Source organism: Leptidea sinapis, chromosome 20, assembly GCF_905404315.1.
Source record: "Leptidea sinapis chromosome 20, ilLepSina1.1, whole genome shotgun sequence".
Taxonomy (NCBI): domain Eukaryota; kingdom Metazoa; phylum Arthropoda; class Insecta; order Lepidoptera; family Pieridae; genus Leptidea; species Leptidea sinapis.
The window spans coordinates 4,043,941-4,063,761 of record NC_066284.1 but is presented as its reverse complement, the minus strand read 5'-3'; the positions used below and the strand labels follow the sequence as shown (position 1 = coordinate 4,063,761).

General features: G+C 35.1%; 1 protein-coding gene across 1 annotated transcript in view; it reads left to right on the top strand.

Moving 5' to 3' along the window:
• Positions 1 to 14,792, top strand: part of LOC126970337 (thioredoxin, mitochondrial) — a 325,706-nt gene extending 310,914 nt beyond the window's left edge. The window contains exon 3 of the mRNA XM_050816194.1: positions 14,783 to 14,792. The gene's annotated coding sequence lies outside the window, so the exon portion shown is untranslated. The remainder of the gene's footprint in view (positions 1 to 14,782) is intronic.
• The last annotated feature ends 5,029 nt before the right edge of the window (positions 14,793 to 19,821 follow it).

Genomic DNA, 19,821 nt, shown 5'->3' with positions numbered 1-19,821 from the left:
GATTTTAAGTGATCACTGCCGCTCCGCCCAGGTTCTCTTGAAAAACCAGAAGAATTTTAGAAATGTGTAACTATTAAGTACCCGCTTTTTGGTGTACCTGTGTCGTATCATCCTGGAAACACCGCACATAAGGAAGCTCATTCAGCAGCTTGGTAAATGGGAGAAAATTCCTTGAAAACCTCACTGCCGAGGAACGCCACACATCCAAAAGGTGAGGATGATATCCTAATTTGTGGCGTGTCGTATTTTTTTTTTATTTAATAGGAGGACAAACGAGCGTACGGGTCACCTGGTGTTAGGTGATCACCGCTGCCCACATTCTCTTGCAACACCAGAGGAAACACAAGAGCGTTGCCGGCCTTTAAGGAAGGTGAACGCGCTTTTTTTGAAGGTACCCATGTCGTATCATCCCGAAACACCGCACAAGGAAGCTCATTCCACAGCGTTGTGTAGTACGAGGAAGAAAGTTCCTTGAAAACCGTACTGTGGAGGACCGCCACACACCCAAAAGGTGAGGATGATATCATAATTTGTGGCGTGTCGTAATAAATGCACCTTGCAATAAACTACTATTAAATTACTACTTTAATTATATTACTTAGGTAGTTACCTAATATAAATAAGTACCTATTTTTATTAATATTTTATCATACATAAATTAATGGTCTTCACACTAATGACGATTAAAGTAGATGTTATTTAAATTAAATTACTTTTGTATTACCAGTGTATACTAACACATAATCCACAAGAATGTTCATGTACATACATAAATTTTCAACATTAAAAGTCTTCGTCGAGGCCACCACGAAACTACATAGTTAAAATAAAACATGGAATATAAAATCACTGTTTACTGTACTTAAACATATAGGAAAACATAAAATGTGACCGTGGCATGTAATTCTCCGCGCTGGTCGTGTATCTTTGAAGTCGTCAATTGACTGTAAAACCCAACTTTGCTGTAGTTTAAAGTTTTAAATAGTCTGTTTGTTATGTCCGTGATGAGAATCAATGTGGTGCACGCTGTTTAGGCATTTAATCCATTGCGATAGGATCTAGTTTTCCTTGTTATTGATGAGATGCGCAAACGCAGGTGTGCGGGCGACTAGCCGTCGCCGTACACTTATTAATATGGTATTTCATTTAATAATTTACTCAAACTGACTAAGTCGCGAATATCTACAACTACCTACTTCTCAATATGAAGTTAAAATGCGTAGCTTTCTCTTCTAGTTTTTTGTAAGTTGTAACCTTATTGGGCAAAGAGCAATATTGATTAACCAGTGGGAGGCTCTTTTGTACAGGAAGCGGGCTAGATTATGGATACCACAACGGCGCCTATATCTGCCGTGAAGCAATAATTTGTAAGCATTAATTTTTCGGTCTAAAGGCCGTAGCTAGTGAAATTACTGGGCAAGTCTCAAGATGACGAGCGCAATTGTAGTGCCGCTCAGAATGTTTGGGTTTTTCAAGAATCCTGAGCGGCTGCATTGTAATGGGTAGGGCATATCAATTACCATCAGCTGAACGTCCTGCTCGTCTCGTCCCTTATTTACATAAAAAAAGATTGATTGTAATCAAATAATTAGTAATATAGACTAGGCTTATTAAGTCTGTCACAATCGTTGTTTATGTAAACTGTGATTTAATAATATATTAGCATAGGTGTGTATGGCAGGGTTCCCACGCCATATACAGGAGTATATGTTTGATGTATGTTCGTTCTTCTCAGAATCAAAGGCACCTTGGTGCGCTCCTAGTTAATCGTTGAAAACTCTACTTTTTCCTGCAAAAAGAGGGGTTTTATAAATTTGACGCGTCTGTGTGTCTGCCTGTGGCATCGTAGCTCCTGAATGGCTGGATCCATTGTGACGCGGTTCTTTTGTTTGAAAGCTAACGTCATGAAGATGGTTCTAGCTATCATTTGTGAAGATCCGTTAAGGCATTTCAAGGTCATCATCCTTTTTTGTTAGCAAACGGACGGAGTCCATAATAAATAGTGTTCTTTATTTTTACTCTACCCAATTATTTATAATTCACATGACGCAGCTACTGAAAAAAAAAATACATTAAAAATTATAATTATAATAAAACCAAGATAAATTATAAATACTTATATAAAATTGTTTAGCCTGGTGACACGAGTGATAAAATATTTCACTAAAACTTCACGTCATTTTTCAAAAAAAAAATATTTCATTAGTTCAATAGCTTAGCAATCGTGCGTTAAAAAAAGTTGATAATTTACGAATGTTCCGTTTTGTTCTTGGTCGACACTCTCTGGTATATAGTGTATTATCTATGGTCGACACTCACATTATCGATACTGACATTGAAAAATGGACTGTAATTACGATTACCTGTATACAATTAACTTATTTGTGGAAAGAGACAAACGACAAATACCTCTCTTTTCTGTGGGTATTGTTTATTAATGATGAAAAATGTTTCAAAGTTGGATGTAAAAAGACTTGATTAATTTTGACATTTAGGTCTTAGATAATTTATACTTCTAGATGATTCTAGACAACCGATAAAAACTGGTTACACTCTTGATTTATATGTCACCAGATACCAGTGCTCGTAGCATTGCTCAAAACCGCTATCTACACTCAAACCAAAGGTTAACTGTCTATCTCAATTTGTTTTCGACATTTTCACAGCTGTCAGATATAAATGATCTAAGGTTTAGGCTAATCCGCATAAGGTACAAAAGGCTTATTCACATTTATGTAAGTAATATAAATTATTTTGAAACTGTTTAATAAATTGACCGTACGTCGAATAATTTTATACAGTATAGTAGTACAGCCCAAACTAAATCATTAAAGTCATAGGGAAAATCGTTAAATATTATATAAATAAATAAATAAATTTGTATAGTAGTAATATGTTCCCTATTCCTATGTTCCATATTCCTCTACGCTGCTGAGACATGGACCCTACGAGAAAGTGAGAAGAAAAAGATCAATGCTCTTGAGATGTGGTGCTGGAGAAGAATGTTCGGTATATCGTAGACTGAATTCCGAACCAATGAGTCCATTCTTCGGGAGCTCGGCATCAAACAGAGACTGTCTACTACCGTACAAGCTCGCATTCTCACTTTCTTCGGGCATGTATCGCGACGTGGAAGTGACTCCATAGAACGCTTAATAGTGCAGGGTAAAGTCGAGGGCACTAGACCACGAAGCATGGCCCCGATGAGGTGGACGGACCAAGTGAGGCAAGCTGTCGACGTTCGCGACGAGTGGCGTCGCATTGTGAAACAGGCCACTAGCCTCGACGTGACGACCACGACCACTCTGACAAGAGTGTAACGCCGAAGAAGAAGCTTCATAGTAGTAAAGTATGAGAACCTATTGAAGAAATTTTATTGTAAATTCTTAACTCTTTAATGAAGTGAAGAAGCAGATTTCATAGTGCCTAGATGATTCACACAGCTTATACATATATAATAATAATAAATATACTTAATGAGTTCATATTTTTAATCTCCGAGCATGAGCTGAGGCCGTAACGTGTAATCACAACTTGAGCATCAGTTCATCAGTTTCATTAATTTATTAAGTTCCTCCGTCCAAGCGCAATTTAATTTCTGGGACACAACATCTGTTACGGAATTTGGAAAATGAAAGAAGTAAAAACTACTGGCCACTAATAAAAAGAGTGGGAGTAAACCTTGTCTGTATTGAAAATAGAAAGGACTTGAGATTTTTTGAGTTTTTAATATAGAGTCCACACTCTTTTGTATTTCGTTATACCAAAAGGAATATGTACTAGTGAATAAGACTCTAGACAATCAAGTTACATGTATAAACTCAAGTGAATAAAAATGTTCTTAAATTATTATAAAATATGATTATAAAATAAAAACTTTGATAGCACTATTCAATAATGTATGCTCGTACAAAATTGCTATATTTTAATCGAGAATAGCATAAATAGCTTTGCAACGACATCTATCGGCGCCTTACAATATTACTTCAGTAAACTCAAGCATGCCAGACAAACAATTAAACTGAACACACATATTTTGCTTGAAATTTAAAATGATTGATATTTAAAACGATTATACTAATATAATCTACATCATTACTATTTTTAAGCCATTAAATTTAAGAATTATAAATGAAGTACTTCCTTATTATTTTTTCTAGTTGCGAGAATCTACACCGCCTGTGGGGGCGCTGTAGGCGTTCCGACAGATTATTATGTTTGTTTTTGATAAAAATATTATCTTTATAATTAGGCTAGCAGCTACAGCTTAATAGCAATAGCTCAACAAAATAATAACATAAATAAATCGTTTATCACTTTTGACAATTTGATTTCTCTCTCTCTGTGAGCAATGGGCATCATAATTCTGGGCATCTCTCTCAACAATGGGCGGCATCAGGAGCGGATGATCTGCCTCCAACGGATTCTGTCCAGCGGGTCTCTAATAACAGTAGAGAATTTGGATGACATTTTTATTTAGATACTCTTAAAATACAATTTAAGTACATAGCTACCACGTAATTTAGGCATTTTTTGCATTAATAGCACATTTATTATTCGTGTAGACCTATTAAGCTGCTCCATTTAAAATTTAAAAAATCTTTTTTCTATTCATTACGAATTCGGAATTTAAATAATTAAATGTTACTAGACTCATTTCGATAACCAGTTGAGATGGGTTTCCCAAGGCATATAAAATATTTTAATCATAATTTCTTTATCACTAGGGGTACGGTCAGGGTCACCTGGTTTTAAGTGATCACCCCCCACATGTTCTTGCTACAGCAGAGGAATCACAGGAGTGTTGCCGGCCATTTAGAAAAGTGTATTATGTCATAACAGCCTGGAAACACCGCACTGTAGAGGAACGTTAGACACCCAGATGGTGTATATATCCAAATTTTGGAGTGTCATGCGAAGGTGGAACTTCGGGGTCAAACAGCTCTTCGGAACACACTCCGTGAGAAATATGGTGGAAGACACACTATGTAGCGGCTTCTCTACGCAACGCCAAGTGATCGATCAAGTGGAGTTCCTCATACTGATTCCTGAATTTTCCTTCATTAGGGATAATTGGCTAGACCATTCTGTGTAGTAACATCTACAATGGAAAACAGGAAGATAGAAAAAAAGGCGAAATGATTGTTACTGGCACCGATTTCAACTGACAAGACTTATTGAGACACTCTTGGGTATTCTCTTTAATATTTTGAATACGTGGGTAACACTGAAAATGTTTAGAACTGACCAGTTAGAAACATTGCTAATGAAAACTTTTTTAATTTCAACTTTAGAACTCTTAACCGGTAACCTAATTTAGTATATTGCATTCGTTTGTCATTTGTTTTTGTGAATTGGCGGCAAATCTAAACACTCTTGTCACACGTGAAAATGAAGCTAACGCGAGAAAATTTTCGGTCCATGATTTATTATGACTTTCTTTGTGGGCTTACTCAACAACAAAGCTATGATAGGCTACGATGCATTTCTTAATGAAGCCCCATCTCGTGCCACTATTTACAATTGGTTTAACGAGTTTAAGCGTGGACGTAGCAATCTCGATGATGATCGGCGTGTGGGACGTCCTTTAACAGCGACTGCTGAAGATAACATCAGTGCTGTGCGACGCATGATAGAGGAAGATAAGAGAGTGACCTATCAGCAGATACGGGCAAGCCTAGGCATTGGTCAAGGTATGAGTCAAGTTCAATAAATATTACACGAACATTTAGGCGTCAGGAATCTTTGTACCAGATGGATTCCCCATACTTTAACCAACGACCAGAAACACCTTCGCATGGACTGGTGTTGCCAAATGTTAGATAAGTTCAACGATGGTGACTCAAATGCTGTATTTGACATCCTCACAGCTGATGAAAGCTGGATATATTGCTACGAACCCGAAACCAAAAGACAATCAGCTTAGTGGGTGTTTCCTTTCGAGGATCGGCCAACTAACTTAAAGAAAGGAAGAAGTCAAGGAAAAAAGATGATTGCCTCATTCTTTGGTCGGAAAGATCATTTCGCGACTGTTTTACTAGAACATGGAAGGACAGTTACTGCAGACTGGTATCCAATCGCTGTTTGCCTGTTGTCTTGGAAAAAATTCGACAGCAGCGCCCTCGAAGCAGGATCCTCCTTCACCACGACAATGCTTCAGCGCACTCCGCATACTAAAGAAAGAATGGGCCCACTGCTTTTCTACGTGGTTTCATCGAATGCGACGATGTGGAGAGAGCAACGGAGATTACTTCGAAAAACAATAAAGGTATTGGCAACTTTCTACATTAAGCCGTTTTTCATTTTCTAAACATTTTCAGTGTTACCTAGGTATAAAACAAGCTAACTACTAGCTAACCCACACATAGACAAATCAAAATTGACGACCCATATAGCCCAGTGGTTAGTGACACTGTCTACTGCGCCAGAGGTCCCGGGTTCGAATCCCGCTAGGTACAAACATTTATGTGATGATTATAGATATTTGTTTCCGAGTCATGAATGTTTATATGTATTTATGTATGTTTAAGTATTGTATTAAATATATCGTTGTCTTCTACCCATAGTACAGGCTATGCCTAGTTTGGGGCAAGATAATTTGTGTAAAAATGTGTCATCTATATACGAAAAATAAAACAAGTTTTAAAGGCTGCTATAATATGTTACGTCAAAATATTCAGTTACCAAAAAAACACATTAGTAATGGTATTTAATGCAAATTTTTTATCCGCACTTATGAAATCAACGACGCAATGGTGCGGTATAAAGCTAAATTTTAATACAGAGGACCTTATCATTTGAACCAGTTTGAGCCACAAATTACTGGTTCATTAGAAGAAGCTCAAGGCGGGTAGCCAAATTGCACGATTTATGCAGAAAATTATATACTAAGGGTTGCAATAATGTTGCCAGCATGAAAACCTTCAAAGTATATCCCTGTCTGTAATTTCATATTTGTCAGGTTCAAAAATACCTTCATAATAAGCTATCGACTTAATTAAGTTAACAGTAGTATTTACGAGCGGATGACCGCGAAGTTTGCTTGGAATCAGTAACAGATTCGAATTTTGTGCTAAGTTGTACGAGTCTTATAGTATTATCAGTTTATATATTATCTTTCAATAGGCAAAAGAATTATAAACTAAAAGACAGAAAAAGAATTAAAAACAGAAAAATAGATTTGGATAGGCCATATATCAAGGACGAGTTACAAAAGATGGAGGAGTATAACCACAAATTGGTACCCATTAGATGCTAAAAGAAGAAGAAGTACGAGATGGAAAGACAGTTCGTCTTTCCATATAAATTACGAAGAAATGCTAATTACATAATAAGGACGAATTGAGAAAGAAGGGGGAGGCTTTTGCCAAGTAGCGCGATGATATATAAAAAAATATTAAAAGAAAACAACATTTTTAGATATTTAATACATAGGTGGCGGCAAGACATTCCAGCATTTAGAGGCTCTGTATTTAAAGCTACCCCTGGGTCCTAAATGTTGCGGTGCCATGTAGAGGCACTCCATGAGAATCATGCCGTGACGCGTCCTATCACTCTCATTTCAGCCTGATTGTCACCTAAGCCTTTTATATAGCTTTAATGGTATTCTATATTTAACCACGTTAAAAAGTAACGAGGCAAAATGTAATTGTCCATGTGTTTGCGGTAAGGAATATTATTACAACAAAATCTTATGCATTTCACTTCTCTGTATATGGTAAGTATATAATCTTTATTTTCCTTGAAAATGAATGAGCTTTTCCCCGATAAAACGACACTATAGCAATCAAAGTCGACCGTGTCGAGTTAGGATATTATAATCACGGCGTTTCTTTATTTCCGTCTGTACATGTCAATAAATAAATGAGAATCGCCTTGCACCTGCCGTCTCTATTTCAGGGCTGTCAAACACATATTTTAATAAAGCGATTTAATAGTAAAAGAAACGACAGAAATGGAATCTTCAGAAGGTGTGGCTAACAATACAAAATACTACATAACAATACAATATAACATATCATGATACTGCTGATTGATTGATCATTTAATCATCTTGAGTGTTACCTCCCAATATAAGTTGTCATAACCATAATGTTAACACCAGCAAGAAACATAAACGTATAATGCCTACTACTCGGCTAAGTCGAATTACTAAGTCTTTTGTGGGGCGATGTACATACTTCTACAACAAGATGCGAGAGAATGTTCAAAACAAATTTATTACGAAAATCAAAAGAATTGTTAAAAACGTTTGTGTGGTAAAGGTTACTATAACATAATTTTTTTAGTGATACCACGGATCGGGAATGGAGCGACCGCCAACAGGCTATTAAATAATAAATTTTATTGTACGATTTTACATTGTAACGGTATTTTTATAAAAAAAGAAGCCCGCTGAATTTGTTGCGCTCGTTCTTCCCAAGTCTGAGGCATGCCTTTTGGAATGGGTGGTAGTTTTTGACTTTCAATAAGTGATATTATATCCTATTTGGAAATTAAATATTTGAATTTGAGTTTTGAAGGAAATTAAATGTCTTCATATCGTTAGTGGGATTTATTAGTTTATCTACACCCATTCTTTAAATGCTCTATTAAAGATTCTGAAACAGTTAGCTTATTGCCAACATTAAAACACCCAATGTTCTAATAACCATTACATCATCCAAACGAGTGTTGTAATGTAGTACTGAATTTCATAACTATACTCGGCTTCGCCTCGTGTGGTAATTCCACATTCGTGTTTTAATTATTTCACAACAGTTGCATAAATAACTATTAAATAGTAAAGCATGATATACTTATTACTCTTTATTACCAACACAAAAAAAGAATTAAATAAAAGTACGTACACAGAATGTCGAAACGGAAGTGTTTCTAATTTACAGCCACTGAATAAATGAAAGATGGCGTTGAAATATAATGGCGGGAAATCGCGTGACGAATTGTGAACACAGTTTAATTGTTATAATAATTGTACACATTTAATACTCATTCGATATGCGGATGATAATATAATTTTACCTAAAATGTTTTATCTTAAAACTGATATATAAATTTATAATATACAACTGCCTGAATTTCAAATCGAAAATAAATCAAATATCTTTATTCAAAATCACTTATTGTACGTCAAAAACTGAAGACCTGAGAAAAACCCCGGGGTCCCGATACGATAGGAACCAAGGTACGATATTCCAATGTAATATCGTACAATAAATATTTATAATAAAAGAGCCTGAGTGTATCGGCTTACATTTGTTAAGTATATTTTCATTTTTATTTTATTTTATTTTATAAATATAAATATATATACAAGAAATATATATATTAAGATAATATTATAAATTAAACCTACCTTATTAGAAATTTTGGTATAATAAAATTTTTACATGTCTTTCAAAATTGTACTGCATATTTTTAGGAAGGCTTTATAAAAACTGCCGGTACAGATGGTTAACAGTGATAGAGGTGCTTTTTTCAACTGCCAAGCGTTTTCTTTATGGAAGAGGAAGACAAACGGGCGCAATAATCACCTGAAGTAACCCCTGACGCGTCACAAGAATATTACAGGACTCTTAAGAAGTTACGTACGTACGGGCGGGTCACCTGGTGTTAAGTTATCACCGCCGCCCACATTCTCTTGCAACAGCAGAGGAATCACAGGAGTGTTGCCGGCCTTTAAGGAAGGTGTACGCCCCTTTTTGAAGGTATCCATGTCATATCGCCCTGGAAACATAATACTGGGAAGCTCAGTCCACAGATTGTTTTTACGTGGCAGAAAATTATATAAAAACTGCATAAGTTAAGTAAAAAGAATGTACTATTACTTAGTATGATTTTAATTTTATTAATTTAATGTAATAAGTTTTTGTGATAATATTACTGCTACCTATAAATATATATATATACAATACTAGCTGACCCAGCAAACGTTGTATTGCCGATATTAAAATGGCGATACAAAAGTAACTGTTGATCATAGATGGGTGAAAATTTGAAGTTGTATGTTTTTTTTAATGTTGACTCATAATCAAACAAATTTAAAAAAAAAATTAAAAAAAATTAAAAAAAAAATCGTCTGGACCACCCTTAACATTTAGGGGGATGGAAAATAGATGTTGTCCGATTCTCAGACCTACCCAATATGCACTCAAAATTTAATGAGAATCGGTCAAACCGTTTCGGAGGAGTTCAATGTTTAACACCATGACACGAGAATTTAATATATTAGCTATATTTCACGTAGGCAGCCCTACAGTATCGGTGTAAGTAATGTCTAATTACAGCATGTAGCCTCTAACACGATTCTAATAGGAAACTCGGGAATGCGCCGCGCACCATCTGCTATGTTTCTCCAATCACAGCCTAGCGATAATTCTAGAACATTCAAAATACTCCATGTTATTATATTAGTACTTAGTGTATCTATTCCTACTCTATGATCTAACTAAATATAAATGATTTAGTACCAAGTACGAACACATGCGTTTATGAAGCTATTAATACTGCCAAGATTCATTATTGGGTAGCACTCATACATATTTATAACGCAGTTGATAAGTTTGAGATTAACATGAACTTTCATCGAAACAACGCATTTGTATCAAACCCAAAAATGTTTCTTTAAAGCTTGATTTTTTGCAGTTACAAGGAACTGCAGAATTAAATAATTCAAATTCAAATTTCTTTATTGGTACCAAAAGTTATTTTACGTGATATAATTGGTTGGACTTTCTTTTAGGTGACAAGACCTGTAGATCCCGCTCTTTATCTACTTACTATTATATTATACTTAACACTAATAAGGTGTGGGTGTGTGTGTATGTGTGCATTTATGTGAGTAAGTGTGTATGTGAATGTGTATTCTGTTAGCTAATTTTTCAAATTCAAATTCAAATATTTTTATTCAAAACAGCATGTGACATCACTTATTGAAAGTCAAAAAAAACTACCACTTATTCCAAAATGAATGCCTCAAGCCTGAGAAGAAAGGGCGCAACAAACTCAGCGGGCTTTTTTTTCATCAAAAAATATGTTTACAAAGTAATAGTGTACAATTAAACTTGTTATTTCAAAGCCTGAGGGCGGTCGCTCCATTCCCAATCAGTGGTGTCATTAAGAAAGTCATTTATGCTATAGTAACCTTTATCACACAAACGTTTTTTAACAATTCTTTTGAATATCGTAGTAGTTTTGTTTTGAACATTTTCTGGGATCTTGTTGTAAAAGCATATACATCACTCCACAAAAGAAGACTTACTAACTCGACTAAGCCGAGTAGAAGGCATATATATTATTATAGTGTAATAAGTTTTACAAATAAATAAAGAATAAAGTTCTTAAGAATTTATTGTCAATTTTTTTTTGTTAGAAATGTAAAGTGTTCATGGAGTGATACATTAATACATACTATAGAGTAGTATTTTTTTTTTGTTACCTTAAAATACATACAAGGGCTCTCCTGATAGATTTTTGGTCATTACATCCATCGTGTTACAACTTTATTACAGATATGATAATGTTTCGGATATATATTTACGTATTTATTAACAATGTTGTAAAGTCGTGTAGATTTATTTAAGAATTGATTTTTAAATAGTGTGTAGAAATTCAAATGTCTATTTCAATTTCACTTCCCACGCGTTCCTAAAGATATTTTTGCACAATACTTTTATGTTTAGATCCATAAAGTATACAAAATAGTAACAATAATTATAACACAACGTTATTTGAAATATATTATTATGATATTTATTTATAGAATATATTATTATTTGTTAATTAAAAAACGGGGTTTTCAGATACTAAACTAACACTTTAGCGTTCTGAAAACGTGTATGAAGAAATAAAAACAATAATGAAGCAAATAATGGACAAACTACGATTTTGATTTATACGCACTTACTATTTATACTTTATACGCTCACAATTGGATGTATATCCTTACACACATAACAACGAAGTATTAACAGTTTTACCAGTGGGAGGAACCTTTGCACAGGATGCCGGCTAGATTATGGGTACCACAACGGCGCCTATTTCTGCCGTGTAGCAGTAATGTGTAAGCATTACTGTGTTTCGGTCTGAAGGGCACGTAGCTAGTGAAATCACTGGGCAAATGAGACTTAACATCTTATATCTCAAGGTGACGAGCGCAGTTGTAGTGCCACTCAGAATTTTTGGGATTTTTCAAGAATCCTGAGCGTTTAGAACCTTTAGAATTCATTTATAAAGGTGTTTTAAACAATCCTACCAATTTTCAGTTGGGTGCGATTTTTTGTATCCTCAGATGTCTAAATTGACAATCTTAATATATATAAATCCAGTGTCTTGATGTTTGTTTCCAGTGAACTCCTAAACTAATGAACGGATTCTCTCCTCATCCAACTATTCCGGCGATCTTGACCAGATCGTCGGTCCATTTTGTGGGGGCCCTACAAACACTACGTCTTCCGGTATATGTCACCATTCGAGGATTTTACTGGCCCCATCTGGCCGTCGAGCTATGTGCCCTGCACACTGCCACTTCAGTTTCGCAACCAACTGCGCTATGTCGGTGACTTTGGCTCTCCTACGGATCTCCTCATTTCGACCTCGCAGGGAAATCAAAACCATATTTGTTTATAATTTGAAAGTAAGATGTGTTAACAATATCAGAGAGTTAATATATGCTTATGACCCGCCACTAATTAGGATATAATCCCCACCAACTGGTTGTGTGGCGTTCCTCCACAGTGTGGTTTTCAAGGAGCTTTCTTCCACGTACAACCAAGCTGTGGAATGAGCTTTCTCATGCGGTACAATACGACATGGGTAACTTCAAAAAAGCGCGTATGCTTTTCTAAATGGCCGGCAACGCTGCTGTGATCCCTCTGGTGTTGCGAGAGAATTTGAATATCTACGCTACGCTCGTTTGTCCTCCTCTTCCCTAAAATTAAAAATAAATGTTACGAATTTTATTAAGTTTATTTATAAATAGGTATCATTAATTATTATCATTTGATGCTACTTTAAGAACTGTACTCCGATAAAATCAATAGATGTGTAATTGTATTGTTGAGTCATGCTAATTGGCAAATATTTATCAACGTTTTGTTGAGAGAAGTAAGAAGTAAGACATTGACGCAATACTGACATTCGTTTACGTCAAATACTTAACGACAATTTTTTTCATTATATAGATATAATAATATGTATATAATTCGATTTATTTCGTTCTCCGCTGCGCTCCAACTAGATGCCGCACTACCTAAGAACAATAGCTTTTTTATTACGGCAACTATTAAATGCCTGTGTGCGTGGCATCTTGACACTCAATGGCATCTTTCAAATTATAATATACGCCTCGTGTTATTCTACATTGAAATTAATAAAATACAAAATACTTACTGATGATTTGTGATCCCAGTGTTTTTCTTATTTCTTGTAGTATTTTTTACAAACCCGGCAATTTAGTTTCAATTATTAGCAAAGTTTAACAGAACATGTGGCACGTCAACGTCCCACATTGTTCGAGACTGGCTCGAGTACACCCACTTGGGCGTAGTATTAGTAGTCGCACTTTGAGACTACTCCAATCCTTAATCTAACTGTATAGATAATAATAATATGATGATGTGTGTATGCTCAATAAACAAACTGGAAACCCGAGCGTTGGCAGATATTTCGGCCAATTGCTCAGCTGATTCCACGCGGAAACGATACCAGTATTCTTGGTACATTTCTCCGTAATGATAGTTTTTCTTGATGTAACATATTAAGTTTTTTTTTATGAAAATACGGGACGAGACGAGCAGGATGTTCAGCTGATGGTAATTCATACGTCCTACCAATGGGTAGAAGAATTGTCATTACAATGCAATGCCACTCAAAATTCTTGAAAAACCCAAAAATTCTATGTGGCACTACAATTGTGCTAGTCACCTTGAGTTGACTAGCATTAAACTCTGGAGCAACACTCTGGGCTTAAGCCCATTATGGGTTATCCATGGGTTAACCCATTCCAAAACCCTAATCCAAGCCTTCAACAAAAAGGCTGCGAATGAGGCACTAGGGCTAAGTAGAGAAAACTTACGCATATTAATCAGGACATTAACGGGGCGCTGCAGATTAAACAAACACCTCTCAATCTTAGGTCTCAGAGATTACAGAGCGTGTAGATTCTGTAATAGTGCAGATGAAACCCATTCTCTCTAAATGTGGTCCTTTAATGCGTAAACGTAGCATCTCTTTGGGAAGTCCAATTCTTCAACCATTTGAGATACGTCAGCTCACTGCAAAAGACATAATAAGATTCATGAAAAGAATCAATGTTTGCAGTGAGCTATAGTTAACAGTGGCTATCACAATAGATCACATTGGTCTCAGTGTAACAGGGCTGAAATGAACTGGATCAAAGCCACTTTACAAACCATAACCATAGTCACCTACAGACATAAGATGTTAAGTTTCATTTGCCCAGTAATTTCACTAGCGAAGGTAGTAAAGTATTGAAATATAAACATTGTTACGATGTAAATAAAGTTTTTAACAAAAAAAAAAATTATAATATTTAGTTTTCAAAAACACATCCTGTATAATAAGTAATCCACCTGAGCACATAGTCCCTGCTACCATCGCGCCTTGCACCTAGTCAATATTTACATACCTTCTTCAAACTAATATTATCATTAACCTTTGGGTATCATTAAGTAATTACAAAACTTCTTATGTATAAAATTCTCGTGTCCCGGTGTTTGTTACTAAACTCCTCCGAAACGGCTTAACCAATTTGTTTGCAAATTTGTGTGTACCCCTTTTAATACCCCTATCTGATAAGGGTCACCCACCCCTAATTTTTTTAATTTTTTTAAAAAGTTTTATTATAATTCAGCATTAAAAATAAGTACAAGTTCCAATTTTCACCCTTCTGCGATAAACACTTATTTTTGTATCGTGATTTTAATATTAATCTATTCCATCTACAGATACGCAATAGAGTTGCAGGATGGCAATCGAATATAATGATTATTGTAGTACAATAAATTTTATGTATGACATATTTGATAGATCTGAAAATCGGTCGAGCTGAGGTTCACCCAATCTCATGTGTGGTATCGGCAAATATTACGTAATTTAGTTTTACCAAAAATAGAGAGAAATTTTTGGAAAACTGACTTCAATTAAGAAAAATAAAAAATTTTGACCCGTGTGGCCCAGAGATGGGGGGAAGTACTATCTACTCGTCTCAATAAGGCTACTGGAAACCCAAGCGCTTGCAGATATTTCTGTCAACGGCTCAGCCTAGCTATCCAACGCGGAAATACTGCCAGAAAGCTTAGTACACTTCCTCGTAGTAATAGTAATTATTCATCATCAGCCGGAAGAAGTCCACTGCTGGACAAAGGCCTCCCCCAATGATTTCCACGACGATCGGTCCTGCGCTACCCTAATCGTACGTATTCCGGCGATCTTGACCAGATCGTCGGTACATCCTGTGCGGATAGTAATTATTAAGTATTGTAAATATAGTTATAAAAAAAATTGTTTTGTTGAATAAAACTGTTCATAACTCTAGAGGTTTTTTTGATTTCAGTTACTCTTTATTTCGTATACTTACTCAGTACATAAGTAAGATGAAACACTTAAATACCTTGGAACTTACCTGGAGCCGCGTAGGTCGAACTAATTGGAACGGACTTATAGTCTAACGCAGGGGTGCTCACGCTTGAACTGCTGGCGGTCTACCTCAAAATTGTTAGACTACGATCGATCGGCTCTGAGAGGCTTCAAGTATGTGTGGTGAAGGATTGTCGTCTAGGTAGAGTCACGATGACATAGATATTAGTTTTGCGCACAATAATATGCATTTTTTAGTCATGTGTAAGTCTGCTCTAAAATGTCAATGAAAAAATTCATACTTATTCAAAATTGCGAGTTTATTGGTTCTTGCAAAACAAACGCGTTCTAGTATCTATAGTTCTAAACTTAACTAAAGAGTGACTTTGGATGTTGAATCAGCATGACACCGCATGTCCTGAGCATACTTTTCATAAGATGGTAAGTAATTACCTATTTTAGTTACCTAAAACAAAAGTAAATATATCGGATTTTTTTCTCAAGATCGTCCCAAAAAGCACTCGTGATCGACCATTCGAGCACTCCTGGTCTAGCGTATACGCCTATCCAAAAATATGCTGAGGTCACCTTGCGGAGTTTGTGATGCAAATGCCAAAATGCAAGACATCCGGCATTTTGCGCGTTGAATTCACCCGAGTCTTTACCGTCTTCAGCAGAGAGGGTCATGCTCGGCTCATGAGCTTGAACATGGTTCATAACATGATCCGTTTTTGCGTTGCCTCCTGTAGTCACAGGAATAAATGCGAACATAGTACTCAAACTATTCACGCAATCATAGAGTAGACACCACCCTCAAAATTTCCAGAGATGGCGACAACAAATTTACTGTCTTATATTTGTGAACGGGGACTCGTTGCATCCGTGGAATTTATTGATTCAATATTTTAACCGGTTGGAATTCTCGATTTACGTCAAAACCCTGTTTTTTCTCTCCACTTATTCTCTCCTTTAAATTTTTCCTATTATAATCAAGATACATACGGTTTTAAAAAGTGTGACTTATTTATCTTATATATAAAATTCTCGTGTCACAATGTTCGTTACCGTACTCCTCCGAAACGGCTTGACCGATTCTCATGAAATTTTGTGAGCATATTGAGTATGTCTGAGAATCGGCCAACATCTATTTTTCATACCCCTTATTGTTAAGGGTGGTCCACACGAATTTTTATTTTTTTGACATTTTTTTTTTAAATTTGTTTGATTATGAGTCAACATTAAAACATACATATAACTTAAAATTTTCATCCATCTACGATCAACAGTTACTTTTGTATCGCGATTTTAATATCGGCAATACAACGTTTACTGAGTCAGCTAGTATTATATAATCTCTGCCGTCATCGTCTTACACAATAATTCATCTATCAATGCTATCCAAAAACAATGCATTTCTGAAACTATTCAAATACACAAACATCCTATATTTTAAATAACAAATCCAGTTATAAAAAACATTAGTGAAACTAATAAGGTCCTACCAAAGTGATCATTGTAAGAAACGATGTTCTGCCAATCAAATTATGGTCCGACATTCTAATTTCATGTTAAGAACATAGCTCACAGCGTTTCAAGTGCATAGACAATAATAAAGGTCTAATTTGGAATCATTTGCCGAAAAGACCATTTGGAAACACACACCAATCATTATTAAACGCCCACATAATCAGAACAGCAACATTGAACAGCCTCAGGATAAACAATTTTTTTGCGGATGAACTTTTTACGGTTCGTCACTACCCTGTCGTTTTGTTTCAAACAAATTATGTGAGCAGTTTCATCTGCTCCGTTTATTAGGGTTCGGTAGCCGAATGGCAAAAAAACGGAACCCTTATAGATTCGTCATGTCTGTCTCTGTCCGTGTATGCCACAGCCACTTACACATAGGTGTGGTAACAAATGATATTGAGGTTTCTAATACAGTTTTTTTCTAAAATGAATAGTTTGCACGAGAGACACTTCGAAAGTGGTCAAATGTGTGTGCTCCCCCCCCCGTAAGTTCTAAACTAAGAGAATGATAAAACTAAAAATAAATGACTCTAAATCATTTTTTTTACCATGCAAACTTCCATGGTTTGAACGAGATCTAGTAAGTAGTTTTTTTTAATACGTATAAATGATTAGAGGTCATTTGCAGTGTATGATTTTGAGCAATGATTTTCCATTTAAATTATTTAATATCGTTTTCTTTTCTATACAACTTTTATAATATGTTACTTGCTGCTACGGAACCCTTCGTGGGCGAGTCCGACACGCACTTGGCCGCTTTTTATTTAACCAGTGATTGGGCAGCTATTTTGAGAATAAATTGGGAAAAGACTTTATTAAATCTTTTCTATTATACGTCTCATTAAGCGCCTTATCGGAGATATATATTTCCTCCATTGGGTTAGTTGTATGGAGGCCCTGCCATTACAGCTTTTGTGGTATTTTATGGTGGCATTGCACTCCTAAGAAATGACATGGATGTTGTTAGTGCACACATTTTTGGAAAAGCTATATTTTTTACACGCCTTTTATTAGCTTCACCTGTACGTATGTTTGTTTATAACCTACATATTTGGGCGCGATTTTGACCCACTTTAAGCGTCCAGAATTCGTTCAAACTTCAACATAAGGCAGGAATTAATGTTTATTGTAAATTTAAACTATTTTGTTTAATAGATTTATCTAATACTAGCAATTTTAAATTCCAAAGAGAATTTTAAATTCAACAATGCAAATAATGTAATAAAAAAAACTAAAAAGCGCGATTATTATTTTTTTGTAAATAGTATCTATTCATTAATGATTTAATACCGTTTTGAACCGATTATTAGTAGCGGTGGTATATTTATAACTCCTTAATTAAGCCTTCATATAATTAGCTATTTACTTCTTTAGTACAACCTCAATATATTCGAAACATTAGTGGAAGTCCAGGACAATCTTTCCGAGCACTTCTATCAACATTCACTTTATAAATGTTTGAAGTCAACCTACTTTTATCAATCCCGTGTTTTGGAATGGTGATTTTGGAGTCGGTTGTATTTTGTTAAATTTTATTTTATTTTATGATTTTTAGTGAATTTAAAGTACACTTACAATTTGTCTAAAAATATGTAGATATACTAAATTTTTGAATGCAGCAATAAACGTAAGTGCTTTGCAATTTGATTACAGACAGAAATTCTGCCACCGATCGCACCCTTAGTGTAAGTCGTTAAGGAGTCCCATTGATCATCATATTCGACTACGACAACTACTTCACCATAACTATGTTATGGTAGATGACTTAAATATCCGGATAGCATAAAAAGATTCGGCCGAGTATAGTTCATTTGCTCCTAATACAAATAGCTCCGAAGGAATGTACAATACTCTGATGTATTTTTGCATTTTGAATTAATTTCTTTCTTTTTACGTGTTATTTATTCTTCAAGATCAACGTATTTTTTTGTAGTAATTTTATTTATTTATTTATGATTTAGAGAGTATATTAAAAATAAAACAGAATAGATACACCATTTAAAAGGAATGCTAATAATAGTTCATTGGTATGTGAAAAATTTTGTAGAGTAAGACAAAAACGAGACAAAAAATAAACAAAAACTTACAAGAAAAAATTAATTAGAGAGAAAAGAAGAAATCTTATCCATATTTTGTAACTGAAATTATTAGTAGGCTGTGTTGTGTGAGCGAATGATAGTGTTTGTTCGGTTGTAATAAAATAATTATTAATAAACAACAATTATTTACTAGATACTTTCTTCTTTATGAAATCATTTTTTAATCTATAGATGTATTAACTTTAGAAATAAGACCCACGGATTGCGTGTCCTACTAGTAATTTCAGGAACCATTAGAATAAGGCTAACAACCTTTCAGACTAGCAATTAGTCGAAAATTGCAGATATAGGATGACTCAGCAAAAATTGAAGGAATTCACAAAAATATTATCGGATCAGCATGACTCAGCACAATCGAACAAATCTCTTATTGTTATATTGATTGACAAAAGCGATATAGGATAATATTAGATGGTAAACAGATATCTGTTCCATCTTCAAACACTACAGTTAATTTAATAACCTGTAATGAATCAGAACATGACATAGACTGACACACTGACCTGTATAAATACCACTGGACAGGCTGTTCCATATATTTGACAGTAATTTTTTTGTGCCTATTTGAAGCGCGTCTCGCGAGCGTCCAGAGAAC